We start from the raw sequence: 19797 nt of genomic DNA, 5'->3' as shown, positions 1-19797 counted from the left end.
AGATAAGGTCAACACAGTGGGGACAAGTTCCCAGATCTGGACAGGTCTCCCTGGGCTGTCCACCATCTGGCTGGAGCTCTCCCACTCTCCATCCACTATCCTGAGAGCTAACTCCTTCCTCTAAGTTTAGTCAGATGGAGGCCGAGAATGCTCAGAGGAGAGAGGGTCTTACAGAGACACACCATCATTTATGAGGCCTCCATGCATATGGAATTGGGTGGACATTGCTCATCCCATGCCTGTATTGGCTGTTGGGTACAGGAGACCATTAGAGTAACTTCTTTGCTGCCTGCCGAGGTGACTGAGGCCCACACAGAGAAGGAGGGCTCTTCTACAATGGACACGCCAAGAGTATCAGACACCATGCTTCCCCCCAGCACTATAGAGTTCAACATCATAGTAGGTCAGAAATTCGGGCGTGATGGCTGGTTTGATGGGACACATGTCACTCCACTGTCTCCTGGGCTGATCTATGGAGTAAAGGAGCCCTCAAATGGAGCCAAGCGTATGGCTGAGGACAATAACCCCCTAGCTTACTCCCTAGAGAAGTTTAGAATGAATTTTAAAGGAGGGCAAATGACCAGAAGTGAATCGTAGAAAGCAGATTGTGTTGACAAATGTTACCGAGACTTTAGCTAAAGCTGTGTAGGAAACAGAAACGGTCCTCAACACGATGGTGAGACTCCTAACAGCCTTCCCTTTTATCTCTACACAGGTCACCCCTGGAGTGCTTCTACTGCAACCGGCCTTCCCACAAAAGTGGACACGGCAGCCACAGGCCTTCAAAACCAGCTCTGAGAATCTGCTCTTGTTCACAAGATGTAAGATGTCCATTCCTAAGTTAGAGAGTGCTCCTGGAGCGCAATGCGGACAACTCCAGAACACACACGAGCTCCCCGGTTATCTCGGTGTACAAAGCAAGAAAGCCGGTGTGACGTGCAGAGAACAGCTGCTGTCTTCATGGAACAGTAACTCAGACGCCACCCAAACCACTGGCAATGTGCTAACGCCCTAGGCCCGGCAGGGCAGCTGGCTGCTTTCGGGACAGGGCGTGAGGTTCCTGGTCTCCATACCCGGATGTATCTTCCTGGTGCAGTTTCTAAGGGAGTTGGGGCTGCTGGCAGCTGAGTTAGCATCTGAAAGTTTTTCTTTTAATTGAAAGTCACAGACTTTTAAAATTGGAATAAACATTATTCTTGGCAAGGGAATAATTCTTGTCTGTCTCCTCCTTTTATCTCATTCATTTCCTCTTTAAGAAACTGACTGGCTACTTTGAAGTAGAAAGAAGAGACAGACGCACGGAAGACCATGGGAATTAAGAGGCCAGAGCTTGCCAGTTTCACATGCTGTCACTCGCGGTTCTTTTTTTTTTATTTTTGGTTTTTCTAGACAGGGTTTCTTTATGTAGTTTTGGTGTCCGTCCTGGACCTCACTCTGTAGACCAGGCTGGCCTCAAACTCACAGAGATCCGCCTGGTTCTGCCTCCCCAGTGCTGGGATTAAAGGCGTGCACCACCACTGCCTGGCCTACTCACTGTTCTTTAAACCAGTAACCAAAGCTATAGTAAGAATAAGAACCGTAGTCCCAGAGAATCCAGGACCTTGCCTTAGGTCACACGGGGCCAGAAGCAGATAAGGCCAGTGTCTACATCATCTGACTCCCCACCCAGCTCTACTATGTAAAGATCAAAGAGTTCATAGAAAACTACTGTCAGGAATTCTATATAATGACGTTCTAACCACTAGATGCATTTTTCAGCCACTGGAAAAACAATCAGTTCAGGACACAGGGAAAATTTAACTTGTAGTTTCTAAAAATAAATTGGAAAGCCAAATAGCAACTATTTATTTGATAAATACTTCTATTAACAAAAGGTAAAAACTTTTAGGAGAACTGTATTAGTTACTTTTTTATTGTTGTGACAAAACACCATGACCAAGGCAACTTACATTATAGAAGGGTGGGTTAATTTGGGCTTGCAGAAGGAAGGGTTCCAGAGGGGTGGGAGTCAATCGCCATCACCATGGGGAGGCATGCTACAAAGAGTAGGCTTGTCAGCTGGAGCAGGAGCTGGGGGCTCACATCTCAAACCACAAACAGGAAGCAGCGGCAGAGAGAGTAAACTCAAAATGGTACAAGGCCACACCTGCTAAGCCTCCCCGAACAGTGCCACCAACTGGAGACCAAGCATTCAAATGCCTGAGGATATGAGGGACATCTCCTTCAAACCACCACAATTACATAAGACGTATATGGTCTAGCCACATAGAGAACCATTTTTACATGTTAACAAACCAACCAATACTTAAAACCAATACTTAAAAGAATGAACACATTCCTGCTGACTACCTCCTGCCCAGCAAGGCCCCTGAAGCTCCTTGCACTGTGAGGCTGACTTATATGAATGAGGCAGGTAGCAGGGCCTTTGTGAGTGAGTAACAGACTTAGTGTCAATAAAGGATCAACTGTCAATAAAGCAACTGGTGTTGCTTCTGGCCAGCTCCTGGCTCTAAGCTATATATTTGGCAAATGCAGGGTCCGATTTTCATCGTATTCCATTAAGGTCTGTATGCAAAGTAACTTGGAAAACAGGAATTTAATGCTGTGCTGTACTGTTCCTTTCACACACGGAAGTGCAGTGGCATGCTTCCCTGGAGTCATGTGGTCTCCTCTGGTATTAGCACATTGATTGTTGGAGCCTGCACCAGGGTTTTACACCACTGTAACTCCTGTCTGACATCATCTCAGCTTTATGAATAAATAAACCTAATCTCTGGGGAAGCATTGATGTAAGAAGAAAAATGAATACCCGTCCTGACCCAGCCCTACGTGTACCTTCAAGTACAATGTACCCTGTGTGCAAGGCCGCGCTTGGTCCCCACTCACCGTGAGAGAGCATAGACCTGCAGCAGGCAGGAGTTTCCCACTCAAGCACTGCAGTTCCTCTTTTCTCTTTAAACATAGCTGATGTTTCAAAAAGGAAAGAGGAGGAGAAAGAGCAGAAAGGGTGGATGAGAGCAGAGTGGCAAAACCTGGATGACTGTGAATCCACCTTGTGAGTGTCTGAGGAGTCGCTGTGAGTTCCCTGGGTTTGTGAATGTTTTTCACCACAGAGTGTTTATAGTGCTTGCTTAGGGGAGACTGTAAGCTGACTGCTAACCAGCTTGGTAAGAGCGGTATTCTGGGGGCAATGTGCAAACCAAGAACTTAATTTTTTCCTCAATCATCTGCAGTGAGTAGTCGTATTTTCTTGTGATTTAGAATATAATAAATATGAGGGAAGAGGCAGAGATAAAAGATTAATGAGGCTGACTGCTAGCCCAGTGATAGCTAATTTACTGATTTAGATTCCTAGCCAAACCTTTCTTGCTGCTTTTGGATGCTTTTCAAGATACAGGCAGGTTGCTCTTAAAATGAACTGCTCTCAAAAGTAAAGCTAACAGCGTATGCTGAAATTAACCTCGTGTTTCTGAGCCAAAAGGCCACACTTCAGAAGAGGCTGGCAAGAGCCGCCATTCCCTCAGCTCTGTCGTCGCGTCACAAGCAAAACAGTGGAAGCGGCTGTGGGGAGCTCTGTGGTGCCCTGCCATAACCTTTGACTGCAGAGCCGCTTCAAGAGGGCTAGGCTCTTGCCTCCAATTAGTATGAATTAAAAATGAATCCCATTATTTCTCTCCGGCTCCTCAAATATTCGGTTCATCACTGTGTTAACTGTGGCTTCTCAGGAAATGCAGTGTTGCTTTGGATTGAGGGCCCACACCTCCCTGGCAAGTACTGATTCTGTCTTCTCAGAGTTCAGGGAAAAGGAAACACACCTGAACATGTGGTGCACACTTCCAAAACATAGGTATGACAGAAACCTAAAAATGGGTTGGGGCGATTTAAATGTTTACACCCAAATTAAACACCACGGAAGTGGTCACCATCATCGACAGAGGTGGTGAAGACACTGGATGAGCCTACTTCCTAGGTGGAAATGGTACCCGATTACAAGTTCAGGAAAGATTCAGCCAATACGTTAGCACTGATATCAGCAAGAGAGAGAAAGAGACCAGGGATAGGGTCTGGTGGTACTTCCTTAAAACACAGATATGAAAAGCAAAAAGAGAAAACAAAGCTATATTGTTGAGCAAAAAAGATGCTTATGTGATGTCAGAAAAAGAACAGCTTGAGGTCAGTTTCTTCTCATGAGTATGTTTTCTTTATTAGTCTTAGAGATGTTTTCATCCAGAGAAATTTGAATATCTAGACAGTTATTAGATGTTGTAGGTACCAAGACAGGATTAGACCTTGCCTTCAAGCTCAGGATCCACAGGAAGGTCATATACATGCAAACAGCAGCAACAGAGTGTGTTAGCGATACAGCCAACGAACCGCATGGATCCTGTGGTACCTAGAGGACCAAGGAAAGCTTCTCAGAGGAGATGGAAAGTGAGGTGAGACTTGAATAATGCTCTAGAATTAACGAAGAAAGAAGAGGCCTGCTGTGGGATGTTCTGTATGGCAAGCGTGTTGCTGATTAGTCAATAAATAAAACACTGATTGGCCATTGGCTAGGCAGGAAGTGTAGGCGGGACAAGGAGGAGAATAAAGCTGGGAAGTGGAAGGCTGAGTCAGAGAGACACTGCCAGCTGCCACGATGACAAACAGCATGTGAAGATGCCGGTAAGCCACGAGCCATGTGGCAAGGTATAGATTAATGGAAATGGATTAATTTAAGCTGTAAGAACAGTTAGCAAGAAGCCTGCCACGGCCATACAGTTTGTAACCAATATAAGTCTCTGTGTTTACTTGGTCGGGTTTGAGCGGCTGTGGGACTGGCAGGTGAGAGAGATTTGTCCTGACTGTGGGCCAGGCAGGAAAACTCTAGCTACAGAGGCCAGAGCATTCTCAGAAGTGAGGGCAGTGTGCCCAGAGACATGCTTGTCTTAAGAGGCACGACATTCTAGAACACTTTAAGAAATCCAGCCCCCGGGAGCAGGGTAAGGCATGCTGGAGGGGTGCTCAGGACTGGGTCACAGGGCTCCACGGTCAGGTATCTGGATGGGTTCTTCAGGTTACAAAGGCACAGAAGTCACTGTGTGGGAATCATGAACAGGGTCCTCAGTGAGGGAGAGTCTTGCTGGAAAGGAGCTATGGAAATTAATCAGACCTGCTCTGTGCACACATGAGGGCCAGAAGCAAAGCAGCAGAGGAGATGGAGGTCAGAAGTCACTTTCAATGGCTATTAGTGACAGTGAATACATGGCCCACTAAACACCAGTCCCTGCTCCTGAAACTTCTGCATTATTATTGTAAATCCAGAACCTGGTGTGGACTGAATGGGGAGGAAGCCATGCCAGGGCAGAGATTTCTGGCTTGAGTAACTGGGTCAACAGGGATGCCATTAATGGGAATATTGATTCCAGGAGAAGCAATCAGCTACAAGCAGAAGAGGCGGGAGTAAGGTGGGGGAAGCAGTTGTGCTGTATAGCCAGGCATTTGCAGGAGAGCTGCTTGGGACACATAAATAGGGATTATTGAGGACTAGGGACAGGAATTTGGTACAACAGAGAGCAAGCTGCAAATTCACAACTTAGAAAGAAAACCAAAGACAGAAACATATCTTTGCTGTAAAAGCTTAAGAGCTGGCCCAGGGACACAAGAGGAGCAGACAGTGCTCTGCAGATCCAGGGGTGGGGGGCAGGAAGGAGGGGTTGGCTGTGAGTGTACCACAGATGCATCTGATGCCTACTCCAAAATGCATGGTTTCCCCTGTTGAATCTTAATGTTTCCCTGGCTGGAAAATGTTCTGCACTTCAGGTCACCACTAAATGTGCCAGGCAAGTTGCCCTTGTGGAAGCAGAGTGCCTTAGAGGAAGTGTTGAATCCCTGAATCCAGATTCTTGTCAGCTGTTGGGAGATCAGAGGAAGGCATTTGCAGAGTACAGATAATCAAAGCCCTTAATGCATGGATTCTTCAGCCTCAGTTAACTAACAAAAAGCCACTGTTTCTAGGATCTGTAGTTACACTGAGAATGACCCAGGCCTCAAACTACGATGACCCAGATCTCCAGACAGCAGAGACTTAACTCTGAGTTTCTCACCAAGTGTAAGAAAAGATAATTAAAAGACAGAGGGTTATTTTTACCAAGTTCATTCTGTGTGAGACTGGGAAAACCCAGACCGGATGGACACTTTCCTCTGTGAGCACAGAGGAACTGGATAATGGTGTGTGATGGGATCGGGTCAGGGAGGCCAGGACACTGGAGATTTCTAAATCTTTCAAATGGGGTGGACATGACACTTCAAAGTCCAGGATTCATTTTAAAAAGTGATAATCTTGTAGTAATCTGATTGCTAAAATCAAATATAGAATATGTCTTTGTGTTGCCTTGCCATTTGCTCAGGCTCAAGGATTTAACTCTGGGTTAGAGTCTGTAAACAGGCTGGCCCAAGCCCAGTGCACTCAGGGATGTCTGGTGTCAGTCATCAGGGCCTCATGGTTCTGATGGTGGTAGTGGTGGGAGCTTGGGAGCTTCCCACCAAGCTCAAGAGTTAGTATTTCGGTCTCAAGATGAAGAAAGAGACTGAGATGGGATGGCATGGCCATGTCCACAGAGGTCTCCAAGAGCAGAGTCAGGAGCGAGCCTGATCAAGGAGAAGCATCATGGTGTAGGAGCTGTGTTGCTGGTGTCTTGGTCTCTTGTCTTTGGATAGGAAACATCCCATGTGTTGATGGCTTGGTCAACAGCTGGTGGAGCTTTTGAGAGGTGAATGGATTATGGGGTTGAATTCCATTGACAGATTAAGCGATGGATTCACTGCTGAATGGGCCCTACAGGAGATGGAGTAGAGAGGAAATAGGGGATGCCTCTGAAGGGTGGATCCTGTCCTTACACCTCTTCTCTGGCTCTCTGCTTCCTGTCTGCTAAGAGGGAGCAGCTTTGGCCCACCACACCCTTTAGGTGGCCTCACCATGGGACCCAAATGATGACGCTTATGACTCAACTGTGACACACAATGGTCCTTTCTTCCCGTTTCTCCCAGGGGTGTGTTAGAGCAACATAAAACAGACCAGTGGCAGCAGTCTCTGTGGCCGAGCACTTGTGCCGTGACACTTAAGGTGGACTAGCGCACACTGGCTGGAGCTGAGAGTCGCCATATGTATAACCCAGGGTCCCCAAATGAAGAACTGATGCAGAGCTATGCTAGAAGCTTAAATGATCAATATTAGAGATGATAATGTCGATGAAGAAACACCCCAAACTCACCTCTTCCCAGCTCCAAGTTGTGTTCCACTATTGAACTCAGAGAAGGAAGGGCTCAGGTTGTTCTAGAAAGGAACAAGAGGAAAATATTTCTCACTGGACTGGAACTGTAAAAATTAATAAAATTATTACCTTCTCTTTGACTTATTAAGTATTATACAGCAAAGGAATTGATCAATAGCCCTTTAAATGGTAGCATTTTAATACTACGTAGAAAGGAGTCCTAAAGGCAGAAGTTAAAGTGTGCTCTTAAAATAGCCACAGTCTGGGGCAGAGGACATGGACACGTCCGGGTTAAGGAGCACTTGTTCCTCTTGCAGAAGACCTTTGTTCAGTTTTGAGCACTGACACAGTGTGCCAGTGACTCACAGCTGTCCGTAACTTCAGTTCCAGAGACTCAGATACTCTCTTATGACCTTCATGGGTACCAGACACGCGTGTGGTACCTGTATATACATGCAGGCAAAACACTCATACACATAAAATAAAACAATCTAAATGTTTTAAAACTCACTCCTCTACAGTACCCCCTATATAAGATACCTGTATTGTACATATCACTATATATGTAAGCAAATAGAAATGATGCCTCAAATACATGTGGTATTTAATTATGTCTATGCCTTTTTTTGATTCATTGCCACCTTTCTCTTCTTCCTCACAGATTCCTACAGCAGGCGTGAGTGATCATTGTCATAACCACAGACATGTATGATGGGCAAAGGTATCATAGACTCAAACAAAAACAGCTATGTGTTTTGAGAGAGAGAGAGAGAGAGAGAGAGAGAGAGAGAGAGAGAGAGAGAGAGAGAGAGAGAATGGGAAATGAAAGGGTAGAGAACCATGTGCTAATTGCTAGCATGGATCTAGCCATGCTATGTTATTCCTTCAACTTGAAATACACTGTATTTTAAACAGTGCCTTATGCTTAAAAGTAAGATTTTATCACTTATAAAGATCCCTTTCTGCAGGAGGAGGTGTGATCCAAACCTGAGAAACTTAATCTCAAATCTAAAATTCTGCTTCTGTAGGATGGTTCTTAGCAGACTTCTCAGCCGTGCTGCATGGAGGTGAAATGCATGGAGAGTAAGGAAGAGATGTAAGAGCTGGTGGAGATGGCTTGGAAGATGAACACTAAGGTCAAACAGGCTCTCTTCTACACTTTTAATTTGTTCCTGCTTTGGTAAAGCTTAAAAGAGGAAAGAAGGAACTGTTCCTCAGGAATTGATCAGGAAACCAATATTAGAGAGGGTGAAGAGGTGCTCACACGAGGGAGGTGATGGGCCTATAGGAGACTATTATATGCCCAGGTGAGACTCCGTGGGGACCATCAAGACGTCAGAGAAACAGTGGTGCTCACACGGGGGAGGTGATGGTCCTATAGGAGACTATTATATGGCCAGGTGAGACTCTGTGGGCATCAGTAAGGTCAGAGCTTGCTACCCTATCCTACTTCAAAGATCCCTGGCCAAGTGGTCTAGAGCCCTTGGAGGTGTGCACCAAGATAAAAGGTGAGGGAGTCACTCAGCAGGAGAGGCGAGAGCAAAGCAGCCGCCTGCCTTCACATCTTGCTGCCTCTGCTGCCAGCAATGCAAGGCCGGCCGCGGGAATGCCTCTCAGCCGTCTGCTGGGGAAACTCCCAACCCAGAACTACTCAGGGCCACAACTCAGCGATACTGTGGGTTCTGGAAGGTCTCCACACTAGCCAGAAAAAACATCATTTTTAAAGGAGGAGGAACCTCAAGCTCCAATGACAGCATCGGAAATAAAAACTTGGGAATGCTTCTCGTGCATAGTGGAGATGGCCCAGGGAGCTTCGCCAGCTTCACCACACTGGCACGGAACAGATCCTCCCGCCCCAACCTGCTGCCTCCTCACTCCAGTCTCCCTCAAGCCATCTAGTCCACTGTCCTCTTCACAGGTTCCAGCCCGGGGGCTGAAAACATATTGTAGAAGAAGAGACAACCAATAACCTAATTCCAGACATCCAGATCTCATTAGAGATAAACACCAAAACAGGAACACTCAACTTCATATAACAAACATGACTTCATGTAAAGTCACAGATTAACCCCAATCCAATAATTATGAGGGAATTCAATACCCTACTCTCATTGAGAAAGGTCATCCAGTGAAAAAAAGAAACATTGGAGTTAAATGGAAGGGTAAATCAGATGGTCCTAAGAAGACATATACAAGACATTCCCCCTCAAACACTAAAGAATTCACTATGTTCTCAGCAGCACACACAACTTTCTTCAAAACAGGCCACATTTTAGGACTCAAAGCAATCCCTTTGTTTGTTTGTTTTGCTTTTCAAGACAGGACTTCTCTGTATAAGAGCCCTGGCTGTCCTGGAACTCATCTGTAGACCAGGCTGGCTTCGAACTCAGATCTGCCTACCGAGTGCTGGGATTAAAGGCATGTACCATCACCTATGGCTTCAGTCCTTAACACTTATAGGAAAATTGAAATAACACCCTGTATTCTACCTCACCACCACAGAATAAAGCAAGATATCATCAGTAAGAGAAATTACAGGAAACATACAAACTCATGGGCACCAAACAACACACTCTTGGATAATGAATGGGTCCCTGAAGAAGTCAAGAAAGAAATTAAAAAAACAAAAAACAAAACTCTGGAATTTGAATACCAAAATCTATGGGACACAATGGAGGTAGTTCTAAGTAAGTTTACACACTAAATGCCTACATCAAAAATTTTGAGAGCTCTCAAACAACTGAATGAGGCACCTTAATGCCTTGGAAAAACAAGAATAACCCAAACTCAAAGCAGTAGATGAAATAAATAAGATCAGAGTATAAATTAATGAAATAAAAACGAACAATACAAAGAATAAATGAAATGAAAGTTAGTTCTTTGAAAAAATAGTAAGATGGACAAACAGTCAAATTAACTAAGTCAGAATATACCAAAGCAATAAAATTAGAGATGAAAAGGGAGACATCACTACAGACATCAATGAAATTCAGAAACCATAAGGATATACTATAAAAATCTATATTATACTAAATTGGAAAATTTAAAATAATTCATTTTTTAGATATATATCGTTTACCAAAATTAAACCAAGATCAATAATTTAAACAGACCTATAGCCAACAATAAGATTGAAGCAGTGATATGAAGTCTCCTAACTAAAAAATAGCCCAGACTATATGGAGTCACAGAAGAATTCTACCAGAACTTCACAGAACTAACTCCATTCCTATTCAAATCATTCTCCAGAACATGAAAAGAAAGAATGCTTACAAACTCTTTTTAGGAAGTTAGTATTACCCCGGTATTCAAACCCAGATAAAGACACAACAAAAAAGAAAATTCCAGACAGTTCTCACTGATGAACATGGATGTAAAAATTTCCAATAAAATACTGACAAATACCCAAAAGATCATTCATCATGATCAAATGGGCTTCATTACTGGAATGCAGAGATGGTTTGACATACATATACCATTAAATGTAATTCATCAGGTAAGTGGCCCCACAGATAGAAATCACACAATCGTTTCATTAGATGCAGAAGAGGCTTCAACAAAATCCAATATCCCTCCATGATAGAAGTCACAGAGACACTAAGAATGGAGAAAGTCTGCCACAGCATAAAAAGGCAATCTATCAAAAACCTATCCAATCTCATGCTGAATGGAGAAACCCTAAAGCATTGCCACTAATACCACTAACAAGACAAGGTTGCCTATTTTCTCCACATCTAGTCAATATAGTTCTTGAAGTCTTGGCTAGAGCAATAAGACAAGAGAAGGAAATAATGGTATGTAAACAGGAAAAGAAGTCAAAATACCCTTACTTACAGATGATATGATCCCACACATAAGAGACCATGAAGACTCCACCAAAACCAACCAACCAACAACCAAACAAAAACCAACCTCTTAAAGTTGACAAACATTCCCAGCAAATTGGCAGTATAAAAATCAATGTACAACAACCAGTAGCCTTTTTATATGCCAATGGCAAAAATACTGAAAAAGAAATTAAGAAAACCACACCATTCACAATAGCTACCAAGAAAATAAATAAAAAGTATTGAAATCAATATAGCCAAGGAAGCAAAGACCTCTATGATGACAATTTTGACACTGAAAAAGAAACTGAGAAAGATACAAGAAGATGGAAAGACCTCACACACTCATGAATCAGAAGAAAAAATACTAGAAAAGAGAGACCCTATCAAAAGCAACCTACCAATTTCAATGAAATCACAATCAAAATCTCAGGAACATTCTTCATGGATATATAAAAAATTAATTTATATGGAAGCACAAAAGTCCAATGATAGCTTAAAGCAATCCTGAACAAAAGGAATACCGTAAGAGATAGCACATCTGATTTCAAGTAATACTGCAGAGCCACAGTCATAAAAATAGAATACTAGCACAGAAGCTGACACATAGATCATGGAAAAGAATAGAGGAGCCACATGTAAGTCCACACAATTACAGTCTCCTATTTCTTGACAATGATGCCAAAAATATGCACCCGAGAAAAGTCAGTAACTTTAACAAATGGTGTTGGGAAACCTGGACATCAATATGGTGTAAAAAGAATGAAACTAGATCCCTATATGTCATCTTACACAAAATTCAATTCCAAATGGATCAAAGACCTCAGTGGAAGACATGGTACCCTGAAACTGCTGGAGGAAAGTGTAAGGATGCTTGTCAACACTGAGGCATATGTTAGGACTTAGGAAGTAAGACCAACTCTTGACAAGTGGGATCTCATGAAACTGAAAAGCTTCTGTATAGCAAAGGAAATGAATAATTGAATGAAGAGGCAACTCACAGAATGGACAATTTTTCCAGCTATAGATCTGATAGAGGATCAGTATCTGGAATATGTAAGGAACTCAAATAACCAAACTCTCAATACTCTCCTCCTTTGTTTGGAATTCAGTGAAGAGTTAATCTGCACACACCAGTGTAAAATTTATGCTCAAATAGGACTTGCAATTTATGCCCTGCTGGCATTACAGCTGGATAGTTTTGTTGAGGGGACTAGGGGCTTTTACCCAATATATGACAATCAAAAATGTTTCTAGACTTTGACAAATGTCCCACATGAGGCGAAATCAGTCCAAGTTGAGAATTGTTAGCCTAAAATGAGTACATACTTAATAAAATACAACTCGACTTCTACCCTAATGTCTGTCTTACAGAGAAAGATGGCAGCATGAACGCAACCCTCAGAGAGGGTGCAGACAAAGAAGAGAGAGATAAGCTGTGTGCACTGAGCCCTGATATATTCTTGGTCAGCTGTGAAGTCAGTGGTCTTATTTAGTACCTGCAACATCCTGTGTTTCCTGCTTGCTTAATACTTTGAGAGGTAACATGTTAGTGTATGGTAAGGATGTAATGAAATGCAAAACTCTTTGGAGTACACTAAAAATAAATGTGGCTACAACTTCTCTCTCTCTATATGTACCCCTCTCCTTCACCTTTAGTGGACTAAATGCCTGACTTCTTGTCCTTAAGAACAGCTGGACGGATTGATTCTTAATGCAAGGTCTTGCTTTTTGTGACTCAGGTCATCACCACCTTAAAGCCAGACAGTTGTTTGGATGATGGGAAGACCATAGGAGTCACAGGAATCATCAAATGCTAACTGGCTGCATCTCTGTATTAGTGTCCCAAGAGTGAAGAGCAATGCTTCTGTGGTAGTTTGAAAGAAAATGTGCCCCCACAAAGGGAGTGGCACTATTAGGAGGTGTGGTCTTGTTGGAGTAGGTGTGGTCCTGTTGGAGGAAGGCTTTGAGGCCTCATATAAATGCTCAAGTCATACCCAGTGAGACAGATCATTTCCTGTTGCCTGCAAGATGTAGGACTCCAAGCTCCTTCTCCAGCACCACGTCTGCCTGCATGCCACACGCCCTGCCGTGATGATAACGGACTAAGCCTCTGAAACTGTAAGCTACCTAATTAAATGTTTCCTTTATAAGAGTTGCTGTGGTCTTGGTGTCTCCTCATAGCAATTGAAACCCTAAGACAACTCCCAAATTCCAACTAGAACCTTCCTGAGATCCTTTAATAAGATAAGGGACAGAAAGTTTTGAATGGAATTTAATGTTGGGTACTTTTTTTCCTCCTTATCTTTAAAGGGCCTGGTAGGCTCAACAGTTTTTACTAAATACAGCATTTCTAAGTTCAAACAAGTCCCAAAGCAGGGGTCTTCCTTAGCCCTGTCTATTCACTAAGGACAAGAGGCCTTTAAAATACATACGTTGACACATGCTTTTTCCTAATTGGTTTTTCCTAATTCTGTTCTAATCTAATCCCACCTCAATAACTATTCAAATATTTTAAGCATCTCTGTGTACCTGTCGCTACGATACCTGGGATTTTGATACTGATCAAAACAGACTAATTTTCCTATTCTCATGGAGCTTAGTGGTAGAGAAGAAGCCGAGTTTATGCACTGGGTAGAGAAGCTGTGATGCTCACTGAAGAAATCCAAGGGTTAGGGGCACCCAGGGGTGGATGTGACATGAACTGCAGGAGTTGGGAAAGACTTCACTGACAGAATGCTTGCCGGGAGGCCATGACACGGTGGGGGAATCAGAAGCCAGAATATCAGTTCACAAGAGTAAGGAGAAGGAAGGATTTGAGGTTTGGAGAACGTCTGGGTTGCCTAGCAGAAACCACGCAAGGGACCATGGTTTTAGAGGGACTTCAGTTCATCGTAGTGGGGAAGGTGGGGTAGTTGCTCTGTTTAGGGAAGAATATGAGGGAGAGCTGCTGTTCACATTGGGGGATCTGGAGAAAGCAGAAATCTAGGGCCAGAGCCTGGCTAAAACCCTCAAAGGCCTATCCTCAGTGTCTTGTTCCTACTGGCCAGGCTCTATCTCTTAAACATTCCACAACCTCCCAGAACAGTACCTGAAGTGGTGAACAAGCTTTCCAAATGGGAGTCTATGGGGAACACGTCAATTCAGGGTCTGGCAGTAACATGGAAGCGGGAGGAGTGAGTCAAGCAGAGTGGCTACTGCCATGAACATGAGACCTGTGAGCATGGCGGTGTAGACGCTCTCTGCCCTACAACCAGCAGAGGCGAGGCGATGGAATGGGATGAGGGTGAGTTTTGCAGGGTTGGAGCTTTACCAGGTGAGTTTCAAGTAGAAAGTGAGAAGAAGCAAAGACTTGAGGCTGGACACCAAAGCGTGATTACAGTGAGACCCCGTGCGATCTAACCCAGTAAGCAGGAAAGAGCTAGAGGACTAACAGAGTGAAGGGTCAACAGGCAGTTGAGTGTGGTGGGGTAAGTCGAGGGCACAGAAAGGTGGGGGAGGTAACAGAGAAAGGGATGCTTGGAGAGGAAGGGGTTCAGACACTTCCTACTCAAAATACAGTCATTGAACTGGCAGCTTCAGCAATACCTCGGGGCTTTTTTAGGACACGCAGGTCTCAGACCCATAGAATCTGCATTTTAATACTTTTCCAGGTGATTCAAGTGCACAGTAAGTCTGGGGAAGAACTGTCTTACTCACTGTTACATCCACACCAAGGTGGATAAATCTCTATTTGCATAGACGCAGTAACACCCTGTAGGATGGTGCATGAGCAGGTTTCTGAGATGATGGCCTTTCTGAAGCCTCTTCCTCAGAGTTAGCTCCTACGGTCTATTTGAGTTTCTTGAACTTCCATCAGTCTGTCTCAGGCCCTTGGTCTACAGGCCTTATACCCTTAAATGTGGCTGGTAGGCTTCAGCTGTCTTTCTCTCCTTCACTTTCCTCCCTGGCTGCAGGTGGAGAGCATCCTTTATTTCCTGACACCACAGTCCAGATATGCTCCTCAATTCTTTATGTGTAAGGGGGATCCGAGTGTGCAGTGTCCTCAATCCTGCCTGCACAACTCTATGTTCAGAGATCTAGTAAGAGACATTAGTGCAAAGTGTATAGAACTGCCCTTTATGGCTTTTTAAAAGTTTAGCTTTCCAATTCAATAAGCCTTCATGGTTCTGTACCTTCTTTAATATGAGTAGGCTGTCTTCACACTTTATTGTTATATATATATATATATATATATATATATATATATATATGAAAACAACAGCTGCATGTGACATTACAGAATGAAAGATGAGACTGAGCCTAATTAATGGAGGCTTTGTCTTCACAGCAGCTTTATTCCTAATAAACAGTGTGACATTCTATTAACCCAGACACAACCTCCTGCACGAAGACTTGCAGACAAAGCAGTAGAAAATCACAAATGTGGAGTCTCTCGTTCTTTCTTCCTGACACATGATTTCAGGGGCTGTCACATACATCAGGCTTCTTATGGCTGCTGACAATGATCAGCTCTGAGGCCTTGCAGTTTCAGACACCATGCTACCCAATTTCTCCGATCTGCACCTCAGACTGTGCACAAGTACTGTATGGGAGCCATACTATCATTACTCTGCAGGCAGGACGACAACTCCAGTGGGAAAGGTGAACTGATGCAGTCTATCAGTGCTGGAGCCAAGTTCCAAATGAGTGTATCAGATTTCACAACGACTCCTCCCACAGATGCATGCCTGTATGCTGAGGGCACAGCATCTAAGCTTTCTCTGCATGGCTGTATTCCTATGTGCACATGATCATTACTGAATATCATATGTGTTCACATGAATCAGGGAGGTTTAAACGAAGGGTCTCTAATTTCACTCTTAGTCAATATTTGGTTGAGAAACCCTCAAGTGGATATGAGCATCTTTAGATGTATGATAATTCAGTTCTTGCTGAGTTAGGAAGGTCAACAGAGTGGGGTCATCCTAGCATCACTCTGCTAACCAGTGATACGGTTATAATAAATTGGCTTATCGCCATGGAGAACGATGTCTCCAGCAGCTTGCTTGGCTGGCCCTTGAGCTCTGCTGTCAGGAGACAATGCTGGTAACTGCTGTTCCTTTGATCCCTTCCTCCACCAAGGAGACTGAGTCCTTAGGCTAGGTCAGCAGACATGTGTGCATGGAAGGAAAAGAATCAAGTCCAGCCTCCCTCTGTGAGTTAATGACCATGATGCTTTGGGCTCACTGGTTTCCTCCTCTGTATTGTTCACTACCCTATGATTCAGAGATAGCAATGTCCAGTTCCTCCCATACTGTTTCACAAGGGTAGTGTGCCAGTGACTGGTGGGTCAGAGCTCTGGACAGGAAGCATGGAGAGTAGTTTAATGGACCTGTGAGGATACACTCAGGGTTGTAACACCAAGCCAAGCCAAGGCACCTGCACACTCACAGGGTTAGGATTTGGGGCTGATGAAATATTTCTTTTGAAGTCAGTGAGGCCAGAATCAGTCAGCCAACAACAAAAGCAGTCCAGAAACTGACCTTTCCCCCTACCAGCTCTCACAGGGAAGAGGAACAGAAGTCTTGTCTTTATGTCAAAAATATAGGGCAACCTTTTTAGTTTCCTAGAGATTAAAAGAAACAAAAGATGTGTGAATACAAATATTCTAAGGCCTATCTAAATACATGCCTGTTTTATTTTAATGCACCCAGTATCAGATGGGCATATATTGTAACTCTGTATTTATTACTATCTGTATACATATTTCCCTGCCTTAAGTTGTCCAGTCTGATAAGCTGGGACCAAATCTAGTCAGTGCTTTCTGGAATGCATGTCAAAGTATTACGTAAAATTAGACATTGAAGGGTGTCTGATAGAGATAATCATGAAGAATGAGGACTGTTGATTCCATTGGAGATCATGGTGAAAGGCCCCTGTCTCTCCCACAATGTCATAGAGCATCTAGTTAATGGACACTTGTGCACAGGGATCAGCAGAACTAACTAAATGTTGAGTGGTTATGGACCAGCTGTATTAACACTGCTTGGGACACCCTGACAGGAAAACAAACCCCAGGCCACAGCCCACACCTACTGAGCCAGGATCTGCAGTTTTACAAGACACCCACGTTACTTCTATGCTCATTAACGTCTAGCAAGCATAGACTCAAGGCCCAGCCAGTTCAACTTCTTCACTTTACAAGTGAGGAGGTTAGAGTCTTAAATGGGCCAAGGGACTGACAAGCAGGGTGTAACCTGTCCTTCTTGGGACTCCAACATGCAGATTCCAGAGTTGTACAGCCTCCAGCTCACTCATGCTCTTCCTCACATGACCCTACTGTGGGATGTTGGGATTTAAAATGTGAATGAGTAACACTGTGTGGCACAGAGAACCATACCAGACTGATTGTGTTTGCTTGTCACAGTGTCTATTCTTTCTTTAAAGATGTAATTATGTGTATATGTGTCTGCATGTGGGTTTGTGTTCATGTGAGTGAAGGTGCCTGTGGAATTTAGATGAGGGCATTGCCTCCTGGAGCAAGAGTTACAGGCAGTTGTAAACTGCCTGCCATGGATGCTGGGAATTGAACTCAGGTCCTCTGAAAGAACAGTACCTGCACTTGAGAACTGAGCCATATCCCAACCTACCACCTGTATTCTTCCAATGCCCTAAATACATTTATAAGATGCTAGGGATGGAAATGGAGAAGAGCATTTCTCAGGAGTAGGCTTGCTCACCACATGCTGCTTGGGGTGACTGATGAGGTGTGGAACTGGACACCCTGCTTTTGGGGATGAGCTGGAAATCCCCCTATTTCTACATATCTCTGGTCCAGTGACGCAGCTCTGACCACAGTTCTCTTCTGACCCTACTCTTTACTTTATTACATACTTTAAAGTCGCAGCTTACACATGGCTCTGCCCAGTCAAACTTGTCAAACCCTCGAGGATGTGCATTCCAAACAAGATTAGAGCCACAGCCTCAGGAACCTACTTGAGTTGCTACTGATACGTTGGTTTTCTAAGTCATCCTCTAAAGCAGCTCCTTCCATACCTTCCAGTCTGGATATCATGTATGTCCCCAAACAGGCTTGGAAACATTAATTTCTAAGTAGAATTTGATTATGGTGATTTCCCCCTAGATTTCAGCTGTGAAAGCAGCCAGAATGTAAAGGATATTCAATAATTTTCAGATTACATCAATGTTGTGCCATTAATATTTTAAGAGGCTGAAAAGGACAGGCAGGCTCTTTAATCTGTCTGTCTGGCAGGCATCTGTCTTCACTCACATGTGAACAGCAAGTGGTCTCCTCCCAGCATATGGTAACTTTTCTGGGAAAACATTAATTTCTCATGTGTGAAGAGACTGTATGTTTGTCCATACTAACACTTTGTCTACCAATTAGGAATCAGAGAAGGACATGCTGGATATAAGAGCACTGTACTGAAGAAGACATGGCTTCAGAAACACAAGAGAGTAGCTGAATCAATAACTCAAGATGTGGGAAGAATATTAAAATGTTGCTGAAAGCAAAACACTATGAATCGCGGGGAAAGGACGATGAATTGATCCATGTTCTACAGATTCCTAAATAAACCATGAGATCAAACTGTTGCTCTGCTGAAAAGGCTGTAGGGCTCCTGGCTCACTGGGAATTGGAGCTCTTGCTCTGGATGCTACCAACCTGCCATCTCCCGCTAGACTTGATCTCCATTATTCCCTACCTACCCAGTTCTGATCTCTTCAGTCAGAATCTAAGGCCTGATTTTTGTGTGTACAAAAAATAAAAACTAGGTCTCTAGACTACAGACTGTTTTAGATTAATGGTGAGATCTTTGATCTTCCTCTTCACCACCTGACAGGTTCTGATACTTACAACATCCATTTTTAACTTCTCAACCTCTCTACAAGAGCCTGAACTACCACTGCTTACAAGAACTTGCATGTACACACACATACCCTACATGTTCACACAAGACACATACATATATTCAAATACACACACACACACGCATGCACACACACACATGCACACGCATGCACACGCATGCACAGATTCTCAAGCATATACCCCTCCCCACATCTCCAACCTGAGAGGAAGAGGGGAAGGTAACAGGAGAAAGGGACCTTTGCCTTCTTTGCATGGGTTTCCTACCCTCACAGACCCGTGAAGAAATAGAGAAGTGGAAGGAGGGCAGAACCGGGAAGGAAGGAAGTTATTTTACACCCCTGCAGTATTTCTAAAATGTTCCTCCTCAGCTTCCACTCTGCAACTGTTACGTCTGGAATCTGAGATTCTCTCACAGACCCCGAGTGTTTGGGACACTGGGTCCAGGGATGGTGCAGTTTTGAGAGGCACAGAGGATCTCAGAGACGGGGCAGAACAGGCCTCGAGGGCAAGCCCTTGACAGCTCTATCTTCCTCGGGCTCCTCCTTGCCTGGCTTCCTGGTCTGCTGTGATGTGAGCAGCCTCTGCTGTAGATAGGCTCCTGACGCCATGACCGGAGCTGCTCTGCCGTGATCGCCTGAAACATGCTGGAGCTGTGAGCCCAAACACACCCTTCCTCGAGTGTGTCCAGCAGCGTTGTCACAACAGTGCAAGAGCACCTGATACAGCGGCCCCCCCAGGGAGCCCATTGTGTGTGATAAGGTGGGATCAGGGGTGGGGAGGGGGTGATAAGAGGCGGGAAGAAAAACACCTCACTATGCTGCTCAAGACATCAGATCCATTC

The 19797-nt window shown here is 44.1% G+C and overlaps 1 protein-coding gene across 5 annotated transcripts in view; it reads right to left on the bottom strand.

Annotated features, from left to right (window-relative positions):
* Positions 1-19797, bottom strand: part of Pag1 (phosphoprotein membrane anchor with glycosphingolipid microdomains 1) — a 150245-nt gene that overhangs the window by 91054 nt on the left and 39394 nt on the right. For 3 of the 5 annotated variants that reach the window (XM_052715783.1, XM_052715782.1, XM_052715785.1), the window contains exon 2: positions 7254-7315. The exons of the other annotated variants lie outside the window; for them this stretch is intronic. The gene's annotated coding sequence lies outside the window, so the exon portion shown is untranslated. The remainder of the gene's footprint in view (positions 1-7253; positions 7316-19797) is intronic. 5 annotated transcript variants of the gene reach the window in all.

Source organism: Peromyscus californicus, unplaced genomic scaffold (genome assembly GCF_007827085.1).
Source record: "Peromyscus californicus insignis strain IS unplaced genomic scaffold, ASM782708v3 Scaffold_5__1_contigs__length_169319896, whole genome shotgun sequence".
In the NCBI taxonomy this organism is placed as follows: Eukaryota; Metazoa; Chordata; class Mammalia; order Rodentia; family Cricetidae; genus Peromyscus; species Peromyscus californicus.
Note: the sequence above shows the minus strand (reverse complement) of the source record. Positions and strands in the feature narration are given on the sequence as shown.